General features: G+C 33.2%; 1 non-coding gene across 1 annotated transcript; it reads right to left on the bottom strand.

Annotated features, from left to right (window-relative positions):
- Positions 1-2,987: 2,987 nt before the first annotated feature.
- TRNAC-GCA (transfer RNA cysteine (anticodon GCA)) lies at positions 2,988-3,059 on the bottom strand. Its single transcript has one exon. It is a non-coding gene; the product is annotated as a tRNA-Cys (tRNA).
- Positions 3,060-15,515: the final 12,456 nt, after the last annotated feature.

The raw sequence follows: 15,515 nt of genomic DNA, 5'->3' as shown, positions 1-15,515 counted from the left end.
TTCCAAAGCTATGTTATGTTCAGCTTTTATTGTTTTGCATAATAAATCGATTGAGAAAAAAAATTCAGAATATTTTTGTTTCCAATTGAGCTAGAAAAACTGTTTTGTAAAATTATAGCTTATGGAAAACCACTTAGAAGTTGCAGGTGCCAGGTAGTATATCCTAGCTTCTACTTTCTTGACACAACTGCAAACGTGTTCCATAAAGCTTAATACTTTAAAATCTTGCACAAAATCTTGTATTCAAGTGAACAGCCTCTCAGAAATTACGTTTCCTTTATTTCTATTTGGGTTAAGCTGAATGCGAATACTTTAAAATCTTGCACAAAATCTTGTATTCAAGTGAACAGCCTCTAAAAAATTATGTTTCCTTTATACAACACTCTTCAACACTCTTTAACACATTTTGACGATATCTTTCTAATGATCTTACTTTTATTGGTTGAAATTCATGTATGGTCCACGAATCAGGATCCTCTCAAGTGTAAATCCCCTCAAGTTTCCTCACGTTGAAATATTGCGTTTATATCACTTTTCAAGTGAATTATTTGAATATTTATGAAGAAAGAGATAGACATAATCTTACAATTAACTTATTATAAGTCACATTTTTTGAAAAAAATTGGCTTCCTCCGTTCCTTATTATAAGTCACATTTTTTTAAAAAAATTTGTTCCTAAATATAAGTCACTTTCTAATATCTTGGAAGCATTAAATACTTTTTTTCCAAATTCACCCTCATATTTAATATGAATGAAAGAAAGTGATATACTTTTTTTCAACAAATTTTTTTATTTATGAAGAAAGAGAGTTTCTTGTATCCATAATCTCATTATTTTTCTGGCTAAAGTGAGCCAATTTTTTTTTCTAGGAAAACCAACCAGAAAAACAAAATTGTCTCATTCTCATACCGAATGAAATAGTCCAGAATCCAGACTTGCATTTGGGCTAAATTAAAGTTACTGAAATTGTCTCTTATTTACAATTTCTTGTATGGATACTAAAAAAAATTATTCACTACTCAATTTTACCTCCATTATTTTCAAGAAATTACAACGAGGCTCATGCTTTCCCTACTTAACCTTCCCCATAGTATAAAAAGTCTTCTAGAAACTTTTGTTGATGATAAAATCATGGATGAATTGATTAGAGAGCTTGTCCCATTCTCCAATAGAATGAGGAGGGAGATATTTAAACCATCGCAACACAACATTCCTCAAGGTAAGAGAAAAAGTTTTGCAAATCACGGGATATATGCCAGCAAACAACATAGATGTAATAAAGGAGTTGAGATGTTCAGTAGACTAGTAATATTGGCTCTCATGGGAGTTGTCGAAACATGCTTCTTCCATGACAAGGGCTCAATTCTAGTAGAAAGAAGTTTGATCGATATGAGATGTTCAGTAGGATTTGTATCATTTGAATATGCATTAATCTCTGCAGGTTTTTTAGATCCTTTTGGAATCTTCACTAACTTGATATCTTATGTTTTTTTTTATATATAGACAAATGTTAGTTGTTAGTAAATTAGTCTTCCTTAGGGTTCGAACCCTAGAACCTTCACCCTTCACTCTTCACCCTTCATCCCACCCAACTCTTATGTTCCTAGCTCTTACCACTTGAACTATCATTCGAGAACTTTATATCTTATGTGAAAGGATGTTGAATCACTTGAACTCCGGTTGTTAGACCAAATTTTGCATAGCTATGTTTCGCTTGATCTTGGTTGTTCAACACCCTTAGTCGTCCATGGTGTGTAGACTTCACCATGAAGAATCAATTTCTAAGATTGAAATCTACCTCCCTCGCTTCGTCTTTGTTTATGTTTGAAGCACGAATAAATTTCTCTGAATCCTCCATACATTTTTCCAAATACCTAATCAAGTTCTCTTGATTTTGAATGTTTTCTCCAATTTCTTCTTCCTACCGAGAAGGATTTCCCATTGTTTCATGAACAATTCTTTATCGAGGAGGTTGGTGACATCATTATGTGCTTTGATGACGAGTATACATCACGATAATGGTAACATCTTTAACATTTTTCAAATATGGCGCCAATTGATCTTTCTTATGTTCAAAATCTTGTAAGAAGCAAGGTGGTCGAACGAATGAGTGGTGGTGCTAAGGTTGTGCGACAGTGGATGTATCTACAAAAGTCATACATGGTGGTTAAGGATGAGTAATATGAGAGTAAATAAATAATCTAGTTTCACCTACCGTGAGAGCAAACCTTTTATACATGCTTGTCCACGTCATTTTAGTTGTTAGGAGTTAACCTCTTCCCTACATGATACAACAAATAGCCACGTGGCATAGCGATTCAACCTTGGTTCAAACAACTTGACCATGGTTCTAACAACCTATCTATGGTGGTTAAGTGAGTTGGTTAGAATGATGGAATCTTGGTCTTTCTTAGTTTGACATGTAGCTTAATCGTAAAGTTGGCTCTGCCTCAGCAAATTACTCCCATCTTGGCTAGGGAAGTGTTAGCCTTGTAGTCCTTTTCGTTGTTTTTTTCATTTCCGATGTTAAAAAAATAATTAAACTCAGAAAAAACAGACTAAGTTTTCTTTAAGTTATAAAAATTATTTTGCTGGTCGAATTTAGAAAAGTTACGAAGCAAGTTTAATAATATTTTACATTACTTTCAAAAAAATTTAATATTTTATATTTAATAACCTTTTATTATTTATCACATTCTTCGACTCGGTTAAAATTAGTTTGTTTGATATACTTTTAAAAAAGGATAAAAAATATGAAAATTAATAAATTGATTAATTTAAAAAAACATATTAATTGAATAAGTCATATGTAATTTTATTCTAAAAAGTAAAAACAATCTCATCGTTTTTTTATTATTTAAATACTTGGAGTATACAATAAAAATTAGGACCATAAACGTTCGATTCCATTTAAATTGTGAACCCCCTGCAACGAGAGCCACGTGATAAAAAGGAAAGGAATAATTCGGGAAAAAACAAATAAAAGAGGGCCCAACCGGGTTCGAACCGGTGACCTCTTGATCTGCAGTCAAATGCTCTACCACTGAGCTATGGACCCTTTTGTTACATATTCCCTCTGAGTACTATTATAAATATTCCTTTACGTTTTGTATGAAACAGGAACACAGTCTATGATAATGAGTAATGACTAACAAATATCTGTGTACCAATTACATCTGAGATCTGTGTATATATAAGTAATTTTCTATTTTCCTTTGGTAAAAAAAAATATACTCTTAATTTTTGTTGCCATATATATAGGTAATTTTACTCTTAAAATATTTGTTTCAAATACATATATCATATGAACATTTAAAAAAAAACATTATTATTCTTTCAGAATTTGAGTGAGGTGGTCTCTTGAACGTGGGTGGTGGCATTAAGTAGAGCCCAAGAGGCCAAGATGCAATGAATATACTGGGTGAAAATGTACCTGCAAAAATACTTCAGGATCAAGTCAGCTTGAACTTAGAAAGTAAATCTCAAAATCTAAAAGAGTAATAAAGAGAGAGAAAAATGAATTATTTGAACAACTTACAGTCTAATCAAACCTATTTATAGAGGTTTGTTCCATCAACAATGTAGGCTTTTTATCTTTTTTTAGAATATAATTTAGGTAGCATTAAGGCTCCAACCTTAATTACTTAAGTTGAATTAACCATAATTCTAACAATTGAGCTTTATGTGTAGCTAGTTAGGTCAAAAAATGGAAGTTTAGTGTTTCGTAGTCTAGGCCGACCAACTTGACGAACATTAGTCGGGTAGTCATTTGGGCAAACCATGATAACTGTAGGATAAATATAGTCCTTTGGACCGACCAAAACGAGAGCTCCTAACTTGGCATATAATGTATATAAAATGTCAAGATGAAAAAGATGAAAAGACAATGTCAAGTTAAACAACAAATCATGCTCACATTAATAAATGAAATACATTCGGAGAAGAATATAATACAAAAATAATGCTTTGATTTTTCTTTATTCAAGCTGAGATAAAGTGCTTGTTGCAATTTTTACTATGATCGAGATGTTTTTGGTCGGATTTAAGTTTTGTATGTCTCTGAATTTTCAAAGTTGAACCATTATGATTAAAAAAATCATGTTCTAACAATTGTGACGTGATATTTATTAAAAAAAATATTTTATTGAAATAGATTCATGAGAACAACACGTTCAAGAAGATAAAGATACAAATCTAACCAAATCTCCTCCTACTAGAGTATGAGCTTCATTAAGACTTTACTAGGAAAAATTCAAATGGGATAAAAACTTAGTGATTGAAGGAAAAAGAGTACACCATACTCTAAGTAAATTACAAACAAAACATACCAAAACCATAAGTAGCTTAAAACATGCCACTTTGCCAAACCACACCATTACATTTTAGACATAACCAGAAAAATAGATTCCCAAAAAGCCAATAAGTAACACATTCTTCCATACGTGATTATCTCCAAGACCAAATGTCAAAGCCGAAAGTACTAAGAGCCATCTCATTGGGTCAAGCCCAAAAGAATCTCCATCCCACGTTACCTCATCAGCAGCAAAAAGACACTCCTGCAAATTAGCTACCCAGACATCGCAAATATAATAAACCAGATCAGCACAAAATAAATCACCTCCTCATCAGCTCACAATTCCAACATCTGCCAAAACACCTCACAATCACAATGTAGTCATGAAGATGTTGCCTTTAATATAGTCCTTTTTTCTTTCTTTCAATATCTCATCTCTTTAATATCTTGTTTAATTTGCTTAATTATCATACCTGTAAGACCTGGATTTACAGAGCAAGTTAATTTCCGACTCACGCGTAGAATCAGTGTAAGCGTGACGGGAGTTTGATGTTTGAGGAAGATTAATGAAGAAGAAAGTTCAGGAATTGCTTGAGGAATGTTGCGTAGTTGTCGTAGGAGTTAGTGCGAGTCGTCTGCACACCTGCCTTAGGGCGAGCGTGTCCAGAATAGGCTAATTTCGCTTTTAGAGCAACGTATTAAGTAAGATTTCAAATCCGTGGAAAATTTAAAGGTTCTCTTTATTTTTCCTTCGACCAGCGTTTCATTTCGGAACCCTGGACTGTACGCACGATAGTATTCACTTTTCGGAAGTCCGACGACGCTAATTTCTTTGCTTCGAAACCCTAAATTCAAGCGCTGGATGAAGACTTTTTCTATTCGGGACTTCTAACGAAGTTTCCGTCCGAATTGCCAGATTTGTTTCGACATTTCCAATCTTTCTTCAGAAGGAAGTTTTGTCGTCTGACCATCACAGCAAAAAGTAGTTTTTCGGGACAGATTAACTTACACCGCTTTTGGGATTTTAGATATCGTTTTTCCCAAATGTCTGAGATTTGTTTGGAGTTCTGGAATTCTGTCGCCAGAATCTCTCTTAGAATTCATCGGTGAACGTGCTGCAAAAATCGGAATCGCGAAATTTTCATTTTCCCGCGATTTCACCTGCTTATAAATAGTCAAAAATCAAAATATCTCCCATTTTCTTCCCAAGGAGGCCGCAGATTGAGGAGAGGAGAGGGAGAGGAGATTTTCGCCGAAACTCGACCGATCTTCGCGCAGTTCGTTCCTACTTCAAGGTATCGAGGTAACTAGCTTGATTCTTACCTCTGATTACTGTTTCTACTGCGTTTCTTTAGTCGTTTCTGTGCTCAAAGTTTTGAGCTTTTTGTAAAACTGTCCGTTTTTCCTGATTTCTCTGTTGGGTTATCTTCCCTACGTGCCCAAGAGCCTAAAACCTCCGTCAGTATTAGCCGATTGTGATCGAGTTGTCCAGGATCTGAAAAACTAATTCAAAACTCTTTTATCGAACATTTCGAAACTTTATTGTCGAAAAGTCGTAATCTAACTTCGTGCCTTTAGGATTTGTTGTCACGGATGTCGTTAGGATCATTGCTGTCAAATTTGTTTTCCGAACTGATAACTTTGAGGTTTTGAGCTTTTATTTTGGACCAAAACGCCCCTGAACAGCCATATTTTGATCCGATCGTCCGAAAATTTTTCCGACAGCTTCTTTGCCTTAGTTGTGCCCTAAAACTACCTTGAAAACAGATTTGATCGAAGAAAAAGAGCCGGAGCTCTTTTTCCTTTTTGGCTGAGAGCTTGTAGTGATGGGGGGGGGGTTTCGTTTTCGAAAACTTGTCTTTTCGTATCCGATTGTTGTATTCTGAAGCTTTAATGCTTTGTCTATCGTTTATGAGTTGTATTGTGATCGAACTAATCGATTTTGTTTGGATTCTGCTTTGTTTTTCTCCGAGGTTCAGTTGGAGGAACTTTGGGAGTTTCAGAGCATTTGAGTGAAGGAACCTTTGATCACGAGACTGGAACAGCTCGAGGTTAGGGCAACTTACTATTAGTTATGACTGCATGATAGGCGTCGATAAATTCGACTTATGCTTTACTTTGATGTTGATTATGTTGATGAACTGATGTTATGATGTTTTCCATAACTTATGATGTTGAGATGTTATTGGATTGTGCGTTTTGACGCGACTTCGGAGTGGGGATTCATTGATCTGGTGTTATTTGATATTTCGGGTTGGATGAACAACCCTAGGCAAGTCCAAACTCAAGGGTTGAGACTTAGCCAACGTTTATAAACTTAGACTTTCCCCGGGAAACTTCTTTTGGGGGGTTATTGGAAAATTAGAATGATTGGAATTTCGAAAATTAGAGACTTTGGGAGACTTAGACTTTGAGAAATAAACTCATAATTTGACTAATTCGAATCGAAACATTTTTATTGACGAATAAGCATAGGAGAACGAAGGGGGGAAAATAATTGCGAAAGACGGGGAATAGTCGACTTTTGTTGTGGGTTTTGGAATTGGGGAAAGCCACTGAGGTGAGCTACGGTGATGATTGAAAGTCACCGAGTACTCTAGTACTCTTGTTATTCAAGTTGTGTTGTATTGACCGACACTAACTCTTGGATTTTGTTGTTCGAGTTGTGTTGTATTGACCGACACTGACTCTGGCTTTGATTTTGGGTTTTGTTATTGGAGTTGTGTTGTATTGACCGACACTAACTCTTGGGTTTGTTTTGATATTGGGTTTGAGCTAAACACTTGTGTTGTGAGGGCGATTCGATGTTTGGCTAACCATATTGCATCAATCGGGTGAATAACGGGAATGGTTCACCTGTGCATCTTTTGGTGAATAACGGGAATGGTTCACCAATGCATTAATGATGAATAACGGGAATGGTTCATCATACGGTGAATAACGGGAATGGTTCACCAAGGATGAATAACGGGAATGGTTCATCCATAGTGAAGAACGGGAATGCTTCACTTGTGGCGAACGGGAACGCGTCACAATCCGGATCATATTGATTGCATTTCGCGCATACATTCATTCTGACTGGGATTGTGTGCTGTTTGATTTATTGAAGCATTGTTAGAGCCATAACATGCTAGGATTATCTATATGTTTATATAACAACATATATATCTATGCCCCATATCACATGTTGAGTGTATATCTACTTTATTCCGTGAGTTGACCCTAGAGCCTTGGCTTTGGTTTCATGTTTGTGTTTGGGCGGTCGGCCTGCTGCCAGATGTCGACGGTGGATTGGGTTTCGATGGTCTCTCCCTCGGGGGGGATCAGGTTTGAGTTGGAAGACCGTACTGACGAGCGTGGACGTCTGACGGAGAGAGTTCTACGACGCATGGAGCTGAGCTTCAACTTGCCGACTTCAGTTCGCTGTGGACTCGGTACTGGAAGGGTAGGTTTAGGCAGGCGTCATAATTTGTGTAGAGCTCTGATTCGTTTTGCTTTTGGGACAGGGTAGGTTCCCGACGTATGACTTTTATGTGGTTCTCTTATTGAGGGATCACAGTGAGTCAATCGAACCATAGGGGTCTTTGCTTAGGCCATTTTGAGGCCGACTTTCTCCTAGTGGGTTGTAATTATAAACTTTCTTACTCACACTTCTGGATCTGTAAATATTTGCCTACGGGCACACTACTTTGGAGTCACTGCGAGTGCGCGTGACGTGGAAGTGCAGCTGAGGCTGTACATGTCTATATTCGATGTACATTGGTTAGTTTAGTGGTTGGGTTATGTCTTTATTTTCTATTGCTTTATTTAAAAGGAATCAATCGAAAAAAAATTACCTGTTTTCCGCGTAAAGTTTATTTTTGGTTACTAAAGTGACACCCGGAAATCGGGGTGTTACAATACCTCTCTATATTTATGTCAAAAGAATGATGAAAATGTTCTAAACATTACCTTTTTCCCCAAATCATTTTCATTAATATGGTTATTCACATTCAGTCATCTCCCACACAATATTCAAATCCTTCTTTCTCTTAACATATTTAGAAGTAAAGCCCCATTTTCGGAATTTCCTTACTTCAAGTCCAAGTGGTCATGTGTCATAATGGCAAAATTTTGAAATCTGATTAGTTGACAGTGTAAAAAAAATTTACACTGTTAGTGCATCAAAATTAAACTTTTTTCCTTATGAAAAAAAGTTTGATGCACTGACGATTAAAAAAACTTTACACTGTCAACCAATCAGATTTCTTAAATGTGGGAAAGATGGATTTTTTATTTAGTTAAATTAAATGACATGACAAATCTTTGAAATTTGATTGGTTGACGTCAGTGCATCAAAATTAATGGAGAGTTGAGACAGTGAGTTAGTGATAGGAATATTTCGGTGGAGATCCTTCATTGGCCTCCATCTTCAGGGCCTGATCATCATAAAGATTTCGAACAATCTTTAGAGATTTTCCACTCTCCTCTTCAAACTATTGATAGTTTATCATCCAAACTTGATTCATTACAATCAATCTTAAGAAATTTAGATAGAGGTTGAAGATTTTTAGAAAAATATGAGCGACCTTTCCTCATATGAGGATCCTTTGGATAATATTTTTAATTTGAACTTTGCAGATTCAACCTCTATAGGTTGTTGGAAAGGTCTTCGATCGTCATATTACATTTAACTCGTCCCCTCTAAATTTTTATAACTAGGTAGATAGAGGTTTTAGGACCTTGAAGTACTAGGTCTGATGGGTGGCTAAGCATAACTTCATAGAATCATAGGGTAACTTATCCAAGGTATATTCCTTTGTTGTCCCTGATATTGGTTCTCGAGTTTGAGTCGAGCATGAAAAGTAAGCACAACCATTTGTTTTTAAGTTAGCACGACCGTGCATGGTGGCACAACCAGGTTTCGTTTTAGCCCTACGTAAATTCTAATTAAGGGAGGCAACAACCGATGCTAGAGATACGATACCATGAAGAGGACATATTAGTGAGATCATAGACAAAGTTGCAAGACTAGAACTTAGGAGGGTGTGATAATGTGGGGGATTAAGGGGGAGAGTATGATACTTATAAGGACGATCAGGCACTAACCTTTGGGTCTGAGAAATGGGTCGTATCTACTTTAGATTAGCTTCGGTCTAGACCAATGCTAGGTTGGCCGGTGGAATTGGGGATTGTATTGAATCGCCGTTAATGAACAACGAATGGAGGCTATGTGGGCCAATGATATTAGTGTTGGTTGTGACAGACACTAATTGATGGTGAACCAACACTTGAGTTAAGTGAGCCATGCATTGCACCAGTTTATCGGATACTAACACCCATGCTAATTTTTGACACTAAAATGACTTTTTAATGCAGCCAACCAACATTTTTTTATTTTAAAACTTGAAGCACATAATTAGCTAAAAAAACAAAGAGGACTAAATTCACATACATGAAGGTATGAAAAACGGTAGAAATGGGGGGTTTGAATAACGTTTTCAAATAAAAACTTTCACCTTAAGATTTTTATCAAATCTTTTCGTGACTCAAGAAGTGCTTAAGATAAGAGATAGAAAAGCACACAAGGATTTTATCCTGGTTCACTTGATAAATCCCTCAAGCTAATCCAGTCCACCCGTTAAGGTGATTTCTTCCTTCTTAGAATGAAGGCAATCCACTAATCAGGTATGTGTTACAACTGCACTTGAAACCTACAAGTGACTAACAATACACTGACTTAGATCACACTAAGATTTACTCTCTTAGTCTTCTCTAGGATCCGATCAACCTTGATCTCCTAAAGGCAAACTATACAACTGTATATGAAGTTCTTGTTTACAAAGAAAGTGCTTTTAAAAAGCTTATAGTAAACACAATGAAATTCAAGATGAAAGAAAGCTTAGAAGGATTTGAATATTTCTTGCGCGTGTGTAAGTGCTTCTAGCCGCTTCTTTCAATTTTCAGCCTCTATTTATACTCCAAGAATTAGGGTTGAACGTTGCATGGAAATGCTACCGTTGGAGGGCAGTTCTGGAAATTCCAGCTTCTGCTGTGGCTGAGGATGTTAGGTAGGTCGTCAGGATAGTACACTTTGCTTTTGTACTTTGGATAGTGACTTGACCTTAACCTCGTAGACTTCTGATCAGAGGAGCGCTTCGTGTTGGAACTTGTGAAGCTGATTGATCAGAGTCAGAGGGAAGCTTGGATCCTCTGACCGTTGTACCTTCTGATCTTCACTTCAGAGGATCAGTACATAGTCTTCAGAGCCAGTTGCTTCTGGACTTCAGAGTCTTCACTCTTCAGCTTCTGGATGTTCAGAGTCTTCTACACCATCAGAACTTCTGAACCTTCAGAGTCTCTAGGTTGTCAGAACGTCTGGATCATCAGAGCTTCAAGTGAGCTGAGTCCTTATCAGAGCTTGATTTACTTCAGATCTTCTGAAGCTTTTCCACTGTTCAGACTGAACATGGAGAATGCGAAAGCGTTGCTTGGGTCACTTTTTAGGCATAGTGCTTCTGATTTGTGTGAGATAAAATAGAGGTCAGAGCCTGTAAATAGCACACTCAAAAAAACACGTTAGAGTACCATAATTGTTCATATCAAAAGGTTAACTTGTAATCATCAAAACATAGAGTTGTACTACTAGATCAAAACTTGATTTTACAATACAAACATAATTCATACTAAGAAAACAAAAAATACAATTCGAGTCTTATCCGCCTATCTATCTTTTGCATGTGTTTAAGATGAAGGTGTTTTAGTTTGGTGTTGTTTGGATGATGTTTTGACATGTTTTGATCACTTTTCTTTTTCCTGATTTTTCTATGTTTATAGCATATTTGTATTGTCATAGAATTATGAATATGACTTGTTTTGCCTTAAACTTTGTTGGCTGATTTTCCTATGAGGTTATTCTTGAGGTTGATGTTGTATAGGTCATGATTTAAGCATGATACATAAGTTATATGCTTGCTAGAAAATTCAAATATGTTGGGTTTCTCATAACATGATTCTTGACTTGAAACTTGTAAGAGATGTGGCCATGAGTCAAAAAATTTGTTGGGTGACTAACTTGAGCATGTAGGAATTGAAACTTTAAGTGACAATGTTGTTAAGTTCAAACGCATATTCATATCATTTATTATATTTTGAATGATAACAATTTTAAGGGTATAAATGTAATAGTTAAAGAAATTTTATGACTTGTATTTCAGGAAATATCACTTATTGTCTATACCCTCTATCGTCTGTTAAAACTGAAAGTTAATTCTACAAGACAATCTGCACAAGAGCATAATCTACTGACTGGGTGCTTCTGTTATCTAGCCTCATCTGACCAACAAAGGACATTGTCTAAAGAATGAGTGTCATCTTTAATTTGGAAAATATCTCTGACAAGCTTGGAGAGGAAGTCAAGTGCAAACATTATGTGATTCTCTACAAAGCACGTTGACCGAAGAAACAAGTACAACGTTGTCACAATCAAGTTTCCATATTCTCTCTTAAGAAGAAAGGAACAAAGTTCAAGTGCCACCAACTAGCTGACAAGATACATCTTTATGGCAAAAAGTCTTCGTCAAACAGTGGCATGCATTTAATGCACCTGGCAAAAGGAACGTTTGATCCAACCGCAAGAATATGGTGTGATCTACACACTCCAACGGCTATCACCACCCACGCAAGCTCTTGATATAAAATGAGAGCTTGAAGATTTTCAGAAGAAAAACAAGAATTGTAAGTGAAAAGAAAACGTTGAATACAGTAGCTGCGAGTAAAATCTTAAAATCTTCATCAAGCCTTAAAGGAAATATCTTCTTTCACTTCGTCTGCTGAACTAGAAAGATCAAATCCTAAGTCAAATCTTGTTCATCTTACTCTCTTTAGATCTAGGGCTGAAAGTATACTTTTGAGTCAAATCCATTTCAATACTTTGGAGTTCCTGAGCTTAGAACTTTTCTACTATCACACTTGAGAAGAGAACTTTGTAGAAGCAAACGATCTTGAAAATTATTGTAGGAGAAGTCCTTGATAATACTTGGGTTATGAAAAGTCCTTGATAATACTTGTAAAGGAGAAGTCCTTAGGAATACTTGTAAAGGAGAAGTTATTGAGAATACTTGCAAAGGAGAAGTCATTGATACTTGTTGGATAGTGAAATCTTAGTAAAGTCAAGGATTGGACGTAGCCCTATCGTTTAGAGGGGGTGAACCGGTATAAAAATATTGTGTCTCTATTGTTTACTCTTTTGTTTAATTATCCGCTACACTAAACGATTGCGAAAAGGTTTTGAAAAACAATTATCTTTCGACAAACCAAGTTTTAGAACAACACAATTCTAAAACTCCTCTTTCTTGTGTTATTTCATTACATCTCAAATGTGATGGTTATTTGTCCCATGAGATTGTCCATCCTGCGGAGGTGTTTTGAATTATTGAAGTGGCGATGTGGTGGTGTTTGTCACACGTGATTGTCTAGTCTTGATAGATATATTTGATCGATTCGTTTTTGTAGATGCATGCAGTAGGACCTTCGAATACTAACCTTGGTGTTGTTTGATATCTTGTTTATTTTGATGATAATATTATATCTGTTTGTTTTTTGATTGAATTTGTTGATAATGTATCTTGTTGTTATTTTATCATATCTTATCTTATCATCTTATATCTTTTGAATTTGAATTTGAGTTTAATAAGCATACCTCTCTTGTGTGATTTGAACTGTTGAGTTAACCCCTTGTTTGTTTGTTAATTGTTGTTTGGGCGCTTAACACCATTAGAAGAGGAAGATGGATCACCAAGTAATCTGTGATTCGTGTTATGGCGGAGGCTATGGAGACAGTACCGGTGGTGATTGATCATAGGATCGCCGAAAAGTTTGAGGCGGTGAAGACGTAGTTCTATGACTTCTTTGACACGAAGGCTAAAAACAAGTCTAGTTTTATCTTCTCATCACCTAGTGTTTTTGAATATTTGGTTAACAGATATATTGTTTTGAATTTTGCAAATATATTATCTATTGGGGTTATATATATTCGTTAATAAATTTAGGAAGTGTTTTGAAAACTTCAAATTGAAATTGTTTTATCAAGTGAAGCGATAAATAGAACTTGTTTGACCTAGGGTAATGAACACTCGAGTTATTCTAGCTAAGGAAAGCTTTAGTACTTAAGTTGTCCTTGTGACGTATCTCACTGTCCTAGGAACTTCTCAGGTGCACTTGCTTTGGTGATGATGAGTGTTTTTTAAAATCGCTAATGTTTCAAATAATTCGAGTTTAGTCCCTAGTTTTTGCTAGGTTACTAGTATGATCCCCGATTGAGAAATTTGAGCGTTACACAAGTCAATTTTACTTATATATATTGCTATTACTATTTATTTTTCTTATGTTTTTTTATATTTATATATTAATATGAAATATAGCATTTAATAAATTTTCAAGTCAAATTAAATATATATTCAATTTCTTAGAAATTTTTATATATTAAATATAAATTTAATATTTGTTAAATTCCATTTTTGGTCATTAACAATTATAATATTTTTAAATTCACAATGAACAAAATTTTTAACATAATTTTTTTGAAATATACCTAAAACGTTATTAATAATTCACTAATATATCATCACTATTGTTAATAATTTTTTTCTCAAGTTGTCAATCATAATGAGAAATTGAAAAATTTTACAATTAGTAATTTTTTTCACAAGTTTTCTTAATGTGAAAGTCAAATCAATTAGTAATTATCATATTGGTTTTTATTTTCTTATGTTTCTTTTTAATATTTATATATTTGCATATTTAATATTTCATTTAATGAATTTTCAATTAGTCAACTTTACTTTATATTTATATATATATATATATTATTTATGTATCGTGTCTATATATTATATATACAATTTAATATTTGTTCAAGGTCATTTTAATTTCCCATTAATAATTAAAATTTAATTATATAAAAATATTTTTTAAATATGAGAAACTGAATTTATTTACAATTAAAATTGATATAATGAATAACATAAAATTTAATTAATAAATAGTTAATATTGTTATTAATTTTTTAGTCAAGTCAAAAATACTTATTAATTAAAATTTCAAAAAATAGTAATAATTTTTCAAGATGAGAAAATCGGTTTTTAATAGTTAATAATTAATAAAGAAAACATTTATTAATAACTAATTAATATTATATTTTAAGAATTTAATTAATATTTTTATTAATGTTAGGTCAAGTAAATTTTAAATATTTGTTCAATTCCATTTTTGTCATTAATAATTAAATTTTTAATAATAATAGTTTTTTTAGAGTTTGAGAAACTGAATTTTTTACAATTAAAAATAATTTAATGTTGAAAATAGAAAAATTTAGAATTAGTAAATATTATAATAATTAATATAAAATTTATTAATAACGAACTCAAATTTTTGTTATGTGAAAGTCTAATCAAATTTACTTATATTTATCCACACGTATATTAAGTTTCTTAAGTTTCTTTTTAATATTTACATATTAGTATATTGAATATTTAATTTAATAAATTTTAAAGTCAACTTTACTTTATATATGCATATAAATATATATATATATATATATATATTAAATATAGAATTTAATGTTTTTTAAGTCTATTTGACTTTGTCATTAATAATTAAATTTAAAAATAAAAAATGTTTTCAAATATGTAAAACTGAATTTATTTACAATTAAAAATTAATATAATGAATAACCTGAAAAATATTAATGATTAATTAATATTTGATTAATGTTCTAGTCAAGTCAAATTTACTTATTAATTAAAATTTTAATAATAGTAATATTTTTACATATGAGAAAATGGTTTTTAAAATTTAATAATTAATATAATAAAAATGTAATAATAACTAATTCATAATATTTCTAATTTTAATTAATATTTTTATTAATATTTGGTCAAGTCAATTTTGCTGTATGATTGAATGATTAATATTCCCTTAATTAATATGTTTTGAAATAAATCTAAATAATTTGAAATTTTATCCTATAACAACTCAATCAATATCTATGGTCAAAATTAATTGTATCTTTATTGATAAAATCTTGTTAAACCATTAATATAAATTATTAATATTAATATATTTTTTAATTATTTGTTATTATTTATTCTTTAAAGCTTAACAAAGTTAGTATTAATGATTATGATAAATAACTTTAATATTTAATATTTTCATTAATATATTAATTTTATAATATTATTA

This window comes from Lotus japonicus, chromosome 5 (genome assembly GCF_012489685.1).
Source record: "Lotus japonicus ecotype B-129 chromosome 5, LjGifu_v1.2".
Lineage (NCBI taxonomy): Eukaryota > Viridiplantae > Streptophyta > Magnoliopsida > Fabales > Fabaceae > Lotus > Lotus japonicus.
Note: the sequence above shows the minus strand (reverse complement) of the source record. Positions and strands in the feature narration are given on the sequence as shown.